We start from the raw sequence: 17,317 nt of genomic DNA, 5'->3' as shown, positions 1-17,317 counted from the left end.
TAGCAAGCAATGGCTTGCAGCTGCAGCAGAAGTCAGCTTTTAGGTGGTAGACATGATTTTGAATTGTATTTTTGATCTGTTCCACACTTAAACATTCTGTCTTGATTTTGTTCACAAAAAAGCTGGTCTGGGCTGGTTTCTCTGGCTTAGTATTGGAAGAAACCACCTGGTACTTCTGTGACTAAAAAGCGAAACAAAGAATGGGAATGCACAATATTTGGTTAGAAGTCCCAAGATGTTAAAACTGCTTCTTAAAGCACTAGCAAGGATCTTATGGAAGGCAGCCCTCTTCCTACCCAGTCAGTGCTTTCTTGCTTTCCTTTCCATTGGAATCTGTGTGTCTTTGCAGGCCCCATGATGGGAGTACTGTGGCCTGAAGCTTCATATGGAGCACTTCAGAAGTCATTCTGCAGATTTCTGCCCACCCATCGGGCCATTGTTCCCTGAGCTAGGGAACAGATTGCTCTCACTATGGGCGCATAGGTGGGGTCTTGTTTACACAGCCTTATCTACAATGGATGGTTTTACTGGGCACAAACGTCATTGTATCTGTACAGAACAATATGTTGAGTAAGGCTGATCACCCTGAGGCTCAGCTAGTGTCAATATTCTGATGTAGATATCAATTTCTGCTCTATGCTGGCACAAACATTTTTGGTTTTGTGCTATGGAACCAACCAGGGAGCTGATCCATCTCAAAACTAACACAGTTGGAAAGGGGAAAAAAGTGAACCTTAATTTGGATATGCCTCGATTTGTTTCACTGCACAGCTGCCTGTGCTGGTACTCAGGAAAGGGATGATGAGAATGCGAAAGAGCAGCCAGAGTTGAGGTGAGGGTAGGATTGCTTTTTTCAGAAGCAATGCTTGCTTAAAATGTTATTCAAACTAAAATATTACTTGAAAATCCACTCCATGGTTATTAAGCAGAGATTAGTGACATGCGCCTTGCTACTGTAATTTTGCACTAGTTTTCATGACAGGTGACTTTTAAAATTACTGGTGAAAAAATACAGTTGTGTTTTAAGACTGTCTTGATTTACTAATCATTCTACACAGTCCCTGAAGTACTTCAGTTTTGGAGTGAAAGTGTCAGAGCAGAGTGAAATGGACCAGAAAAGAAAGAAGAGTGAAAGCAAAAATGAAGTAGAATAGAATACAGAAACCAACAAGACTTAGCTGGGGCCTGACCTAGCATGGGCTGGTGTTTAGTGGAAAGTCTCTAGTTAACTGCACTGGTGAGCTGCAGAAGGTAAATAACCCACTTGCAGAGTGAAAAGTTTAGGCTAGGCTCTGAGAGAAGAAATGAACAGCTTTTCTGCAAGCCCTCCCCCACTATTCCAAATGAGACAGTGTCCCTGCTTGCCTTCAGTGCACCTGTTCCCAGTGTGGATGGTTAGTTCCATGTGCTCCTGACAGAACTCAAGGCACTGATTTATGCCCTCCTTTGCTTACTAGTCTCCAGGATCCATGCCAAGGAAGCAGGGCCCAGCCTGGGATCTACAGAAAGATTTGACCGGGCAGGGAGAATAAATATAGTCCCTGATTTCATCTTTGCTGCTTATGAGCCAGCTCACAGAACAGGACAAGCTGTATGTGGAGCTGGCGCTGCCTCCAAGGGATGATTGTTTAGCTGTGCCATGACCAACTTGCACAGAGCTCATTGACCCAAGGGGCGAGGTGTTACAAAGAACTGTATATGCCCCTCTCCCTTGACAAAAGTGGAACAATTTCACTGGTTCCCGCTGAGGGGTGGCTCATGTGGTACTACTCTTTTGGGCATGATGTTCCAGGTCCCAGGATCTCTTTATGTGCAATTTATATACTTCTCACCTGTTGTGATGCAACCTGGTAACAGTTTAAAGTTAGTAGCTTTTGACAGCAAAGATGTTGAACGAGCTGAAGTGCATCAAGCCAATATGAAGAACTTGCACTGTTGCGTTTGCGTACATTTAAAAATGCACAGAAAGGTGTGTTTCAGCCTATAACACAGGCCTCATGTTCATGTTCCCTAGCCTCTTCAGTCAGCTTGCTGCTTACAGCTCTTTAGATGACACTGCTGATTGCTGAATGATTGTGATTCCTACTTCACCCAAAAGTCAGCCAAGCTTTTCTCTGTACATTGGTGATCTGTGTGTTGATGCCATTGCTGCCTCCTTTTCTGTTATTATCTTTTTCCCTCCTAGATGTGTTCCATTACGGGAGTCAGCATCCTGACTGAATAAGCTCATAGAACAGCACTGCTCCAAGTACAGGCCCTCACTGTCCCTTTCAGCAGTCTCTGCTTACCACCACCTTAAGGCACGAAAAGCTGTCTTGTCTTATATGCGATGCTATCTTTTTTCTTAATCATTGTGTCGACATTAGAAGCAGTGAGTCTGGGCACCATTAACTTACTGATCTGGTGCCTTCTGGTACCACTAAGGTCCTATAGGTTAATTTTATAAGTGTTGCCTGCTAGAATGCTATGGGGGTACAGTATTACAAATCTGGCTTTTACATTTTTTTTCAACAATGTTTTTCCATGGGAGAAATGTTATCTGTAGCATTTGTATCAAATAAGCAATCACAGAATCAGATGTTAAGACTCAGTATCTCCTGGCGTCTTCAATACTGATCTAGAGAAAGGAGAGGGAAAAAGCTTAGTACCTTTGTATGATTTTCATAGAGACGCTAAAAGAGAGGGTCTCCCAACACTACTGAGAACAGAGAAATAAAAAATAGTAACTAGCAAAGTTATATTTATTTTCACAAAACACTGCTGGGACCTTGATTTGCAAGTGAGGAAGTAAGAGCTTGGAAGAACTGAGCTACTGGCTTAGCTGTCCAGTGTTCCCTTCCACTGCACAAACATCTGGCTTGGAGCACCTTTTTGTAAGAGGAGCTAGAACTGGTGGCTGTTAGTTAGATTGCTGTTCTGTAGGAAGCAGTAGTTTAGCAGCTTGTTTACAAACACCTCATGCATTTCTATGCTGAGCAGGGTGGGGCAGGTAGCCGGGAGCAGTCTTCTATCTCCCAGGCTGGTGCCGTCTGTGAGTCAAGGCCTTGATACGGGTCATAGGAAATACTTAAAGGCCTCCAAAGCTCAGAGGCACAGAGTGACAGAATAAAGATAGTTAACCATGTTGCTAGTTAAAACCTGGAGCTAGCAGTGAACTGCAAATATTTGAGCTTGCAATGTGAATTCAACTGGCATAAGAGGCCAGTCTGATGCCAAAAACTACCATGTCACTGGTGGTTCCTCCCACCTATGTGCTGAAGTGACTAGGTACATTTGCAGGATGTTGCCTTAATCTCAAAGGGATATGTTATCAGTTCATGTTTTTCCCTACCTCAAAAAGTCACTAAAAGTAAAACTGAAAAGCAAACAAACCTGAAGAAGCACAAAACCTACACTGCCTACAGTGCTGTCGAAGTTTACAAACACAACTTCTGCTTGAGGGGAGGGAGGAGCATGGCAGCTGTTATAAATGGGAAAACTTTCAAGGTGTCAGTCCTCAAATGCTTTCTTCTATGTCTAGTTTAGCATCTTACCTGATGATGATTCAGTCAAACCAATTGGAACATGCTGAGAATGTGCTCAGTTGACACAGAACTGGTTGGTCCAGGTAATTGCAAAATTTGGATTTCAGTTGTAATATCCTTCAGAGAGATACTTTTGCAGTTCCTGTCCCTTCCATTATTGTGACCTAGGGAACTGAAAAACAGTCCTTTATCCCACAGTTTTGCTAACAAAATTGAATCTCCCATTTTAAACACTAGAAGACATACAAAACTTAGAGATTTGTGGACAATCAGTCAGGATGCAGACTTTTCCCTCCTATCTTCTTTTCCTGGTGATGGGTGTGATATTTTTGGAGTTGCTCAATGGCAAGGTTTTATTTCACTGAGTCAGCTTTCAAATTTGCTTTTGTGTGGTTCTAGTTCTTTGTTGTTGACTAGATGAAGACATTTCTGGAGACCTTTGCAACAGGTTAAACTTCTCCTGGAGTTTGTTAAGTCTTTCCTTCTATGTCCTTTGTAAGCTGAGTGTTCTTCATGTTAAACCGTATGTCAGTTTAACTGGTAGTTTCTCTGTTGAAACATAAAAAATATTTTTCCATGAGTTCCAAGCATTTCCTGTATATTGAGGAATTTGACACTTTTGAAATGCAAACCAATGAGGAAACTGCTTGCTGTTGCAGTTAATAAAGTTAATAGTACTGGCTATGGCATCTTTCCTTAACATACTTAGTACTGAACAGAAATATATTAGCAGTTTTATTGGGTGTTACATGTTATCAAAATTATTATGACTACTTTTGGGGGGCTTTATTCTGTTGTTTCCACAAAGGGTGCATATTATTTTCTTGTCCCTTTTGATTTTTAGCAGCTTTGTAGTTGCATTTTTATCTTTCGGGCTTAAAACCAAAAGTGTGTTGCGTGAGATTATGTTTTTCTCTCTGTATATGTCTGCAGCCACAGAGCTTTCATCATGTTCAAGTAATTTCCTTTGTTAGCAACTTTTGCATTACCCTTTTGGCTCTTCTGATGTTTTAATTTCTAAATTTCAAATGTTGAGTAAGTCTCCAGGATAGAGTTGATCTGTAGTGGTATATTGTCAGTAAGGCATTTGTTCTGATTTTTTTTGCGTTGTAAATAACACAGCCAGTTTAATTGATTTCTAATTTAGTAAGCCAGCTTTATGCTTTGTAGCTGTATCCACTCATCTCATCTGCCTTGTACCTGAAAGAATGTTTCGATTTCATTTGTTGGCCTTTTCCCTTGTTGCAAGTCATTGTTTAGCTTCTGCTTTGCTTCTGGTGCTTCTGGATAACTTCACATATTTCCAGTTTTCTGAAAAGTTTAGTAAAAAAGTTTTTGTTTTTGTTTTCATTTTTAAAATCACTGTGTTTTTTTTCACAATCAGCTACGAGTCTTTCTGGTTGCTAATCTGCTCTTAAATATAAAAACCCCCATTCACTTATATTTAAAATTTCATACTGAATTCAAAACGTAGGAGCAAAATCAGGCATGGAAAAAGAAAATTAATAATGTCCACTGACTGGGGTTTCTTTTTTCTTTAAAATAAGTGCATGTAAAGCTGTCTTCTGGACAGGTTTTTGTTAACACATTACCAGAAAGATCTCAAAAGCATGGAGTGAGTTTTGAGAAGAGCAACAAGCATACCAAACTTAACACTGAGCTCTGGGAGTTGAAGGGACTGATTTAGGAGGAAAGATTAAAGTATCTAAATATATATAGCTTGGCAAAGTGATGACTGAAAGGTGGAGGGTGGGGGGACACATAGTAACAGTCTAAAAATATTTGAAGGGTGTTAACATTTGGGAAAGAGAGGGATTTTATGTGGAACATGTGAGCATGACTAGGATTAATGGGAGAGAAAGAAGGAATATAGGATGGACATCAGCAGAAGCTTCATGACAGCATGGTGCTCAGTGTTGAGGGATCTCTCTTCTGTAAGAAGCTACAATGGACATGCTATTGTTGGCGACTTTTAAAATTGTAGCAGACAAAACTGTAAGGAATGTATTTGTAAAACTAGTCCCAAGGAATGTAATGTTCGTGTGTGTGTTTTGTATGAATGAGAGGTAGATTCTAGATTAGATGTACTATGATTTTATACAGGAAGCAGAACAGTGGGCATTAGCTGGTGACCAAATATGGCTTTCCACTGTAAATATCTGCATTTTTTTTCCAAAATTGTTAGTATTATGATTTGTACTATCTGTGGTTTTGTGCCATGAATAAGTTTATTAGTCTGATGGACACAGAGGCTCTTTCTCAGGACTGAAACAGGAAGAGCAAAATTCAAGATAAATATTAGGAGTGCTTTCTCAAAACCTGTCTTCCGTTGATTAGTCAGACATTGGGTAGAGAAGGGTGATGTCATTTCTCAAGCAAGAGGTGCATGTGCATAGAGGGAACTTGTAAGTATCAATATGTAGGTTGTGTGGAGCTCTGGCATAGGAAAAAAGGAGATTTCTTATTTTTACAGTCCAAGAAAGCAAAACCTGTCACAGGAACTCCCTCTTAAAGTCTCTTTCATAGGCATGCCTTATTGCTGGAGGGCATCTATGAAATATAATTTAATGAAACTTTAATAAAGTGTCACTATACATCTGTTAAGCAAAAACAGTACAAGACCACATTACCTTTTGAAGGTACTAGTGCCTTAAGGAGTGCCCTGAAGTGAAGGAAAGCTTCTTGATCAGAAAAAGACAATATTACAGCTAAAAGAAAAGGCAGTATTCTCATTCATGCAGGATCCAGATAATGAGCACAGAACTAGGAATGTCTGTTGGTTTAAGCAGTTGTTCATTAGCTAAGCCACAACAAGCCCTATATTGTCTGTGTATGGTGAAGATCTGGGCAGCAAAACTGGGAAAGCTGTCTGCAGTTTGTGCACAGACAGATGGTCTTGTAAGTCTGTTCGTTACTGGCAGAGTTGTCTTAAACCTCTGGGGCCTGGGTACACCTGCTGCTGAAGGGTGCATAGCCAGCAGCTGTTCCTCATCGCTGTCACCTTGAACTTGTGACCCATCTTCTGGATACTCCTTCACATTCTCTGAGCCTCACTGCATGCACATATATGGGCATGGTCTTGCTCTGTCTCTGTCTTGAACAGGAAATTACACTCTTTTCATTGAAACTTTTTCATGTAAAATGTATTTAGAATCACTCCTCTTTCCTCTTGAGTGTGATTTGTACAGTAATTGCAAATATCTTTTCAGGAGCTTAAATTGGAGTCTGTGGACTGGAGTGCCAGGAGTGTAACTAGTGCTTGATGAGAGAACTCAACAGGAATGACCCAAGTTGTTGACTGAAAGTCTGCAGGCATAGGGCCATCTCTAAGTGTGACAGTATTACAGGGAAACAAACATGCATGTGTAGTATTTAGCACAACGTTGCCTTCAAACTTGTCTGGAGATTATGAACATTACTGCATATGAACACTACATCATCATCTTTAGTTGCAGAATCGTAGAGAATGGTGCTGGGAGGGACCTTCAAAGTTCATCTCATCTCTTCCTGTGCCTGGAGGCAAAGGCAACTCTACTTAAGCTGTTTATGTCTAGTCTGATCCTTTCTGGTTAAGACTGGTAGAAAGTGGTCTGACAATTCTAGATAGAGCAGCTTTCATCTGGAAGGTAGTTGAAGCATCTAGGTATTTGCAAATTTCCTTCTGGATCCATATGCATTTTTAGGTATCCCTGCAGCTTAAATAGTTTTGTCATCCTCTTGTTACTGCTGTCCTGTCACTGCCTGAATCATGGTTGCCCAGCTATCTATCCAACTTATGCTGTAAACTCAGTCAGGGAACAGGTGTTTAATGAATGTAGAACAGAATTGCTCCCGTATTAGAAGCAGAAAGAGAGCAGGGGGAGAAATATCACAAGCCGCTGTAAAGAATTTTATGAGCTTGTCAGAATTCAACTATTACCCGGACCAGTTCCTGGTTCACTACCCAGTTGTGAAGCTTGCCTTTCTGCCAGGCTTTTCTGTCCACATGCTCTTTTCACTTGTTACAGAGTATGACATCTTTAACAACTATTTTTCCTAGTGTTGGGATGGTGTAAAACTGCTCTGTGTTGAAACCGAGTATATTCCCTTCAGAAAGAGTGAAATGATCTAACAGTTCACTGCAGTAGAAAAGAGGGAGTCGCCACTCCCGTTTCCTTGCTTCCCTGCTCTGTTTTGCGTTTTTTGCTCCCACCCTTTACTCTAACTTTGGTTGCCAGCAGACTCCTCGGTGATGCATTTTAGCTTGCTAAACTGTGAGCAAACTACTCTGGCGAAATGAGTGTGACAGATTTCTGCCAGATTAGAGAGCTGAACTGACCTATGGAACGGTCTGGTGAGAGGGATTTAGGGGGGAAAAGGCAAACACTTTTTCAGCAGTAGCCAGCCATTTGTTTAAGCTGAAGCTATAACGTTTAGAGTAATCATGGACAATGACTGCACTTTAAATTATGATGGCAAAATGTGAAGATGAGTGAAGTGGCAGCCATTCCACTTACAAAATCAGTATAATGCAAGAATAGTCTCAGGCTTCTTTTGCTTTCCTTGAAGCTGCTGCATGATTTTCAGTCAATCAGCTGGGACTGGGTCCTGGTGTAGTCTCACGTGTCTAGTGAAGCAGTCACAACTCCTCACAGGACTAAGCCTGACCAGGCCAGATGCCTTGAGAACTGCATAGTTCTGTGCTGGTCGCAGAGCAAGTGGCTGAGCAGATCTCGTAGACCCCTTTTAGCTCCAATTTCTTTGGTAGTTGAAACTTTGAGTACTTGGTTGGCCTGTCATCTGGGCATGTGCACAAGGTTAGCACTTGGGTCAGAAATCTGCTAGAAACTATATTGTTGGTGCCAACAGAGGCAGCTGACTGCAAAATGAGGAGGAGAGGTGCTGAAGGTTTTGCTGTCTTTTGAAGCAATATTGCTGAAGTGCTATTGAAATTTGCTTTCAGATACCCTGCAGCTATTGGAAGTTATTGAACCAAGCAAACAAGATGTTTATTGACCTAAGGAAGAGTTTAGTAGATGTCTGGGTCTGTGATGTAGAACTTGGAGTCATGGGAGCTGGAGGATGCTGTTTCAGTGCCACACTCAATTATCTTGTTTTTCTGAACCTGGGCCTTTGTGAGTAAAGTATGTTTGTGCCTGTATAATGTTGTCATTCTCAGGTGTCATAAGAGACTGAAAGCTGTTAGTTTGACATGCCTTTCCATGTAGGATTGTTATTGGCTGCTTCAGATGTTACCTGATAAACCCTCATATTACTATGTGCAGCCGCTTTGCTGGAACTGTAGGATTTCGCAGCCAAACTGAATCTAAACAATGTCTGTAACATTCTCATCAGTCTTACTCTGGGAAGCACCAGAACAAGTCCTTCCTCTGTTCCTGTTGCAGCCCTTAATGTGGATATGGAGGAGTACTTGCTAGATGGATTATCTTACATTTCTATGGCCTGAGGTGATAATGTGAGAAAACATAGCTGATGAGGACATTCAGTTTATGCACTGAAAAACTGTATTAAAGGCTGAAGGGTGGTGAAGCGCTGCTTACCTTGGAGTTTCCCATTAGGCTGATGTCAGGGATCGCTGTATGCATACATTGTTGTACCCTAGTAAAAGCTCATCTTTACAAGGAATAACTCCACATGCCTTTGGGGCAGTAATTAGGAGGCTCATTAACTCTGTCTAGCATTTAGACAGATGATGCAAGCACAGGAAAAGCCTTGCCTGTTTCCTCAAAGGTCTGTATATATGCAAGGGTTAGGTGGAATACAGTTCCAGGCTACAGTTTATCTGGTGGCAAAACTGGTTTAAGAAGTTTTGCCCTGGTTCTTTCTCTGTTCTCTCTGCTGTGCCAATGCCATGGTTAATGTGGCCACATAACGTGTCCAAAAAGCAAACTAGTTCACCAATACAACTAAAAATAGCCTGGTTGGAAAAAACGAAACAAAACCAGAAACAAAATCCACACGGAGGGTGGGGGGAGCTGAATTTTTAAAATTTTTGGTAATTAAAGAGAAACTGCTGTTTCTTGATGGCCAGTTTAAGATGCTTCACACAAAATGCATGACTGAGGGATAATAATTACAGACCCTGCAGGTTTTGGGAAGCTGCTTCTTGGTTCTAGACAACAAGTGGAGATAAATGAAAAGTCAGTCACAACGGGTGTAGTTACAGCAACGAATTCTTAACCAACAAAACAACCTAAAGAGGTATCCTTCTACTCAGCTGGTCATTCCTCCTCCTGCAATATTCCATCAGCTCCTGTATGCAGCTGTACCAATTAAATTGCCAGAAGGAGGGGGGATAGGGATGAGGGGGAAGGACTGACACGCATCTCTTTAATAAATGGAGATAGCACTTCTTGTGTTTCTAGGTGTGAATTTAGTTTGTACAGTGGCAAAGGAGAGGAGTAAACACCAACCTTCCCAGCAAAAGGTCTTATATGCAAGACAGGGTTTCAGTGTTTAGACCAGTTTAAGACCTCAGACAGATTGATCACCCAACTGCCTTTTCTCCATGTGGAGTGCTTGACTGGCACATTCTGCTCAGCAAATAAAGCTTCAGCTTTGTCATTTCAGAAGAGGAAGGGGCTCAGCACTTGCACAGTGATATGGTGAAAACAGATATGTCAGGGAAGACCTGACGATGTGGTGGTGCTAATAATTTCAATATCATGTTTTCAGGGATCTGATTGTTTTGATATTTTTCAGAAGTACTGGCTTAGCTTACTTTGAGTCTTCATCTCAAAATCCTTTTATTGTAGGGACTGCATGAGCTCAGACAGTCTTCTTGTGGAAGGTTAATATTGAGCAAAATTCAATAATGGGATAAATGATCAGAGTCAGGAAACTTTCTTCTCACAGATGAATACAAAATTCTATGGTATGTGTTGAACTGGACTACTAAACACTGAAGTCCTGCATTGGTGGGGGAAGAGATGTCTTCATAGGACAGGCCAGTGCAGTAAAATGCAGTATGGTTTTCTAGGGGCTCCTTCATGGGAAGTGATCCCAATATGATGGTCACAGTGGTATATTAAGTTCCTTTATTGCCTCCTGAATACAGTTCTCTGGAGTCTGCAGAAGTTAGGGATGAAAATATAGGTGGTTAAAAAAATCCTTGAAAGTACCTTGATTAGAGTGAGCTTCATTGTTATTAGTATATTATTTAAAGAGTTGTCTCCAGGTCCTAGCTAAAAATAAACATCCCGCTCTTCAGATTGTCCACTGCTGTTGGGGCTGCTTCCCACAGGGATTTGCCACAGTTGTAGTCCAGATAAATGGGAAAAACAAGACACCATGGTGCATTCCTTGCTCTGTATGTTTAGTTTACAGGTAACAACAAAGACTGAAGACCAGCAACAAGCAAACAACAGAATTTGGAGATTATTGGTGGGGGAGTGAGGGTGGAAGTTCCCAAGGAGAGGTGGAAAGATAGGCATGGATAGGGAGATGGTTATTGCAGAATTTTTATTGTCTTTGGGGATAGCCTCAGCTCTGGTAGAGACATTAATAGTAAAACTAGGAGCTGAAACATAGGGAGGGAAGAACTAAGCCTTTGAAAGAGTTTGGGTGCTGAACATAATCACTGTTATTATATAAATTGTATACCAAGACAAAGTTCAGAAAGAGGGGGAGAAGGACCTATAGAAGAGACAGAAGCCGAAGTCTAAAACTTCGTAAACAAGTTTCCTGAAAAAGAGATTTTAAGGTTGAAAGTGAGCATGCTAAGTAATCAAGAAAGATATGACATTAATGATTGCCAAAAGAATCACACAGAATCACAGAATGTTAGGGATTGGAAGGGACCTCAAAAGATCATCTAGTCCAATCCCCCTGCCAGAGCAGGAACACCTAGGTGAGGTTACACAGGAAGGTGTCCAGGTGGGTTTTGAATGTCTCCAGAAAAGAAGACTCCACAACCTCCCTGGGCAGCCTGTTCCAGTGTTCTGTCACCCTGACTGAGAAGTTTCTTCTCAAATTTAAGTGGAACCTCTTGTGTTCCAGCTTGAACCCATTACCCCTTGTCTTACTGTTGGTTGTCACCGAGAAGAGCCTGGCTCCATCCTCATGACACCCACCCTTTATATATTTATAAACATTAACGAGGTCACCCCTCAGTCTCCTTTTCTCCAAGCTAAAGAGACCCAGCTCCCTCAGCCTTTCCTCATAAGGGAGATGCTCCACTCCCTTAATCATCTTTGTGGCCCTGCGCTGGACTCTCTCCAGCAGTTCCCTATCCTTCTTGAACTGAGGGGTCCAGAACTGGACACAATATTCCAGATGAGGTCTCACCAGGGCAGAGTAGAGGGGAAGGAGAACCTCTCTGGACCTACTAACCACCCCCCTTCTAATACACCCCAGGATGCCATTGGCCTTCCTGGCCACAAGGGCACAGTGCTGGCTCATGGTCATCCTGCTGTCCACCAGGACCCCCAGGTCCCTTTCCCCTACACTGCTCTCTAATAGGTCATTCCCCAACCTGTACTGGAACCTGGGGTTGTTCCTGCCCAGATGCAAGACTCTACATTTTCCCTTGTTATATTTCATGAAATTTTTCCCTGCCCAACTCTCTAGCCTGTCCAGATCTCACTGGATGGTAGCACGGCCTTCTGGTGTGTCAGCCACTCCTCCCAGCTTGGTGTCATCAGCAAACTTGCTGATACTACACTCAATTCCCTCATCCAAGTCGTTGATGAATATATTGAATAATACTGGCCCCAGAACTGACCCTTGAGGCACTCCACTAGATACAGGCCTCCAACCAGACTCCGCCCCATTGACCACAACTCTCTGGCTTCTTTCCTTCAGCCAGTTTGCGGTCCACCTCACTACCCGATCGTCCAGTCCACACTTCTTCAGTTTAGCCGTGAGGATGCTGTGGGAGACGGTGTCAAATGCTTTGCTGAAGTCAAGGTAGACCACATCCACTGCTCTGCCATCATCAGTCTACCTTGTTATGTCTTCATAAAAGGCTATGAGGTTGTTCAAGCACGACTTCTCCTTTGTGAAGCCATGTTGACTGCCCCTGATGACCCTCTTATCCTTGATATGCCTTGAGATGACACCAAGGATAAGTTGTTCCATCACTTTCCCAGGGATGGAGGTGAGGCTGACCGGTCTATAGTTGCCCGGGTCCTCCTTCTTGCCCTTTTTGAAGACCAGAGTGACATTTGCTTTCCTCCAGTCCTCAGGTACCTCTCCCATTTCCCAAGACTTGGCAAAGATGATGGAGAGCAGTCCAGCAATGACTTCAGCCAGCTCCCTCAGCACCCGCGGGTGCATCCCATCTGGACCCATGGATTTATGGATGTCCAGATTGCTTAACTGGTCCCTAACCCAGTCCTCATCAACTGAGGCAAACTCCTCCATTGCCCTGCCTTCCTCTGGGGTCTCAGGGGTACGGGGCTCCTCAGGACAGCCTCCGGCAGAGTAGACAGAGACAAAGAAGGCATTCAGTAATTCTGCCTTCTCTGTATCTTCTGTCACCAGGGCACCCACCCCATTCATCAGTGGGCCTACATTGCCTCTGGTGTTAGTTTTATCTGCCATGTATTTGAAGAAGCTCTTCCTGTTGTCCTTGACCCCTCTTGCCAGGTTTAACTCTAAGGAGGCCTTAGCTTTCCTAGTTAAGGAAAAAAAGGTCAAGGAAGATAGGAAGGGATAAAGGGAACCCAGGCCAGAGAAGGAAAGGTCATATACTGCACTTTCTCTTGCCTTGAAAAAGCTGGGCTGAGAGGCTAGCAGTATCTTCTCACCAAGGCTTTAAGAAAAGATGGTTTATGATGAAGGAAAAATCTAATAAAGATAGCATTAAAACTATCCCACTTTAGTGTAATTCTGATAAGACTTGTTGGCAGTTAGTTTTGCTTTATATGTATTGAGGAACATTGACATTTGGTGAGCAGCTGAGATGTCCCTAAATTTCCTCTTGTGTCTAGATTTATTTGTCATGCTGTCTGATGCATACAGTTCACCACGTTTATGTTGATTGTAATCAACACTTAACTAAATGCTTAGCAAGTTCAGCATACAGCTGCATTCCAGGAGCTATCATTAAGCGTAAGATTTAAATGATAGTTGAGATGGCCTCCTTGACCTTGCTTTGATTAACTGTTCACTGGTTACAGCTGGATAGTTGCTTCAGTATTTCTCTTATCTTTGCTGTACTTCACAAGTAAGTGCATGTGTTTACTTTGAGTACAGAAAAGGTATCACTAGCAAGAAGCAGATACTTTCATGTGGTTTTCCACTGGAAGGATTTTGCAGAAATTATTGAGTTCTTTGCTGTTACCAGTCACAGAAGAGAGGCTTTTGGTTCTACTTTCTTTGGCAACAGGTGTGCAAGGAAGTATAAGGCTCAAAGAGATGCTTTATCTGCCTCTTGTACAAGCAGTAATATACTACTACTAGCAGAAAGCTTTGAAGTGGGACTGGGAAATGTTCTTTATGGCTGTGGGAATTTCCTTGATTTTTTTTTTTTTTCCCCCCTTCCTCAGAGGCAGACAGTTCTCCTCTTATATTGAAAGGAGAACAGGCATAGTATGGAGAATCAAGAAGCCTCTTTATTCACTTCCCTTAGCATCACCTTCTTGGATGACTACTGAACACAAAATTTTGCAATTTAGTGTAAGATGGCGTGGGAGCCAAATTGATGCCCTTGGAAATGTACCTGTTAGGAGTGAGAGGTAAAGAACATAAGAGTATTTCTTTACTCCTTTTTTCTTGCCATGCTTCCAAGGGGAAGGCAGCAGGGAGGATAAAGAGCTTTTGGGTGCTGTGCTGCAGTTGGTATGTTGGCTAGAGCTTTATGAAACCCAATGCGCAATTTCAACAGAGGAGGCACAACTGTTGGCAGGTTCTGGTGACCATGGCAAGCCTCACTGGGAGTTATTCTAAGAACACAACATACGATCACATTACTGAAGGACACTTTACATGGCTCTAAAAAATGAACCGTCTGATGGTTTACGACAGCTCTGCCTATTCCAGCCAAGTGAGGAGTACTAGTCTTTGCTGACCTTGAAGCCAGGGTTGTGAAACAAAGAAAGTGCTTTCCAGAGGCTGTGGACCTACAGCCTTCCAGCTGCATAATACCTGCTTACAACTAATTTCTGATAAGAAAAACAAAAGACAGGATTCACAGTAATTTAATACATTCTTGCTGCAGAGTTTACTGGGCTTGGTAATTTGGATAGTCCTATATTTAATAAATGCTGTGATGCTAATGTACAGTGATCTGTTGGGTTTTGGTTTGGGTTTTTTGCCACCAGTATCTTTATTAGCTTAATGTACTCTGCCATCTTTCTGTTTTAACCTGGTTCTCTGGGGTCACGCTTGTGGAAGAGGAAGGCTATATGAGAGGTGGTGGCAAGTGGGAAGTGAATTCTACAGCTGGAAGTCTTGAGGGTCCATATTTGGATGCTCTCTCTAGAGTATGTCTCTCTAGAGAATTTCTATACCAGCTTCTAATATATGCCATTTGTACAACAGCTTCCCCTCCCTCTAGTCATCTTTAGTGAAGTACCTGGCCTGAGAGAGCTTTGCAATTTTTGCTGATATTGTCAAAGACAACAATTAAACACACACTTTGGGAAACACCTCCCACTTTCCCAGGGTCGACTACAGTTTGTCTCTTCTCCCCACTTCCTAGTCTCAGCTTCCCTTGTTTTATTCTCTGTAACACTCAGTCCCTCATGTTTCCCTTGATGAGGTGCCGGGTGACACAGGAGGTTGGGGTCACTGTGTAAAGGTTCTGCCTGTCCTTGCTTGTTAGTTTTTTTCCTCTGGTGCTCCTTGCTTCTTGCCGTTCCTCTTTTCCTACATGGGTTCTCAGTGGGCTGCAGTCCTTTCAGAGTTGTCTCTGCTCTGGCATGGGTACTCCATGGGCTACAGTTGCCTCAAAGTGTACTCCTTGTGCAATGGAACACCTCTTTCTCAGAATACTTTTCCTGCCATGTCCCCAACAATGTCCCCCACCATGTGTCTCCTTTTCTCCTTCCTTTTCTCTAAATGTGTCTTTTTACATATCTTGCATTTCTTCTTCTGTGCATCCTCACATCTTCCTTTTGTGGTTCCTTTTCTGTGTCTCCTGCCCCTAGTGGCTATTGCCTTTTCCAAAATATCAGCAAAGGTATCTTGTGCTCCTCTCACTGATTGAGGTTTTGATGGTTTGTTGTTTTCATCAATTTTGCAGATGGCTGGAATTGACTGTGGCTGTCACAGTGCTGTTCATAGCATCCTCTTGGATTACACCTTTAGCCCTCTACTGCTGAAGCAGAATAGTGCTCTGTCAGACTGCTCCGTCTGTATAATTTCTTGACATTCGTGGAAACACAACAAAGCTCGCTTTGCTCCCTAACATTTATTATATCTGGTTGAGAATCCATTGAAATTAGTTCTGCAAGGATGGCACATATTTGAGCCAGTGTCTGGAGAGTTTCCATATGTTCAAATTGTCAGTGTAGTTCAATATGCAACCTTTAAAAGTTTGCCTGAAATTCTCCCCATCTACTTCTTCTCAAGGCTAGATTTTCCTTTCTTTTCCATGTAGTCATTTTCCTTGCCCCTAAAAGGGTCCTTCTGGTGTGTATAAATTTTCCTTATTGTTTCTTTATAGATAATGGAGTTTGAGCACCTTGTTTGGTTCTGCACATTTCCTACTTTTGACATGTCAAACTGTCCCTCTGAAATTTCATACATGCCAGCATCTGTGCAAGAAGAATCACTTCTGTTGTTTCTTACCTTTCAACTCGTATCCTTGCCTAAAAGCTTTGAAAAGCCATAAACATTATTCTTGGCACTAGAAAAAGGTAGTGTATGTACGCATTGCTAGTAAGTGGTTTTGTAAAAATGGTTACATTGTTCGGAAAAGCAGAAAGTTGGAAGGTAGCATAACAGCCTTCACTCCCAACAAACTCTTGTGGGCATGTCACCATGCTAATGCTGAAGCTGTGGGAACTGCTGGGGATTGTGGTTACATGCTGGGCATTGTGTTTCTGGCACAGAAATAGTTCCTCATTTGTGTATAGAGGAGCTGGAGCTGTTTTCTCAGCTACAGATCTGATTCTTCTCCTAGGGGAATAAGGAGAACTTCTGTTTCCCATTCCTATGTGTGCTTTGATTATGTTTTATGAACATGGCCTATATGCAGTCATGGACATTTACATTCTTCTGTTTCAGAAACAGATGGAATTAGGAGCTTTGCTAGCCCTTCTCTCTGGGTGAAGAACCTTTTCCTAATGTCCAACCTAAATCTCCCCTGGCATATTTTCCTTCCCTTGAATTCTGTCATTGGTTGCCAGAGAGAAGAGATTGGCACCTACCCTTCCTTCTCCCCTTGTGAGGAAGCTGTAGACCACAATGAGGTCCCTCCTCAGTCTTCTCCATGCTGAACAAACCAAGTGACTTTAACTGCTCCTCACACGGCTTCCCCTCCAAACCCTTCACCAACTTTGTACGCCTTTTCTGGACGCTCTCCAGTAGCTTTATATCCTTTTCATACTGTGGCACCCAGAGCTGCACACAGTGCTCCAGGTGAGGCCGCACCAGTGCAGAGCAGAGCGGGACAATCACCTCCCTCACCTGGCTGGCAATGTTGTGCTTGATGCACCCCAGGACACAGGTGGCCCTCTTGGCTGCCAGGGCACACTGTTGGCTCATGTTCAACATGCCATCAACCAGAACTCCCGTAGATCCCTCTCTGCAGAGCTGCTCTCCGGCATCTCGTTCCCCAGTCCATATGTACTATGGGTCGCCATGTCCCAGGTGCAAAATCCGGCACTTGCCCTTGTTAAACTTCA

The 17,317-nt window shown here is 42.6% G+C and overlaps 1 protein-coding gene across 1 annotated transcript in view; it reads left to right on the top strand.

Moving 5' to 3' along the window:
• Positions 1 to 17,317, top strand: part of TEAD4 (TEA domain transcription factor 4) — a 47,487-nt gene that overhangs the window by 657 nt on the left and 29,513 nt on the right. The gene's annotated exons all lie outside the window — the stretch shown is intronic.

Source organism: Caloenas nicobarica, chromosome 1 (genome assembly GCF_036013445.1).
Source record: "Caloenas nicobarica isolate bCalNic1 chromosome 1, bCalNic1.hap1, whole genome shotgun sequence".
NCBI lineage: Eukaryota > Metazoa > Chordata > Aves > Columbiformes > Columbidae > Caloenas > Caloenas nicobarica.
Note: the sequence above shows the minus strand (reverse complement) of the source record. Positions and strands in the feature narration are given on the sequence as shown.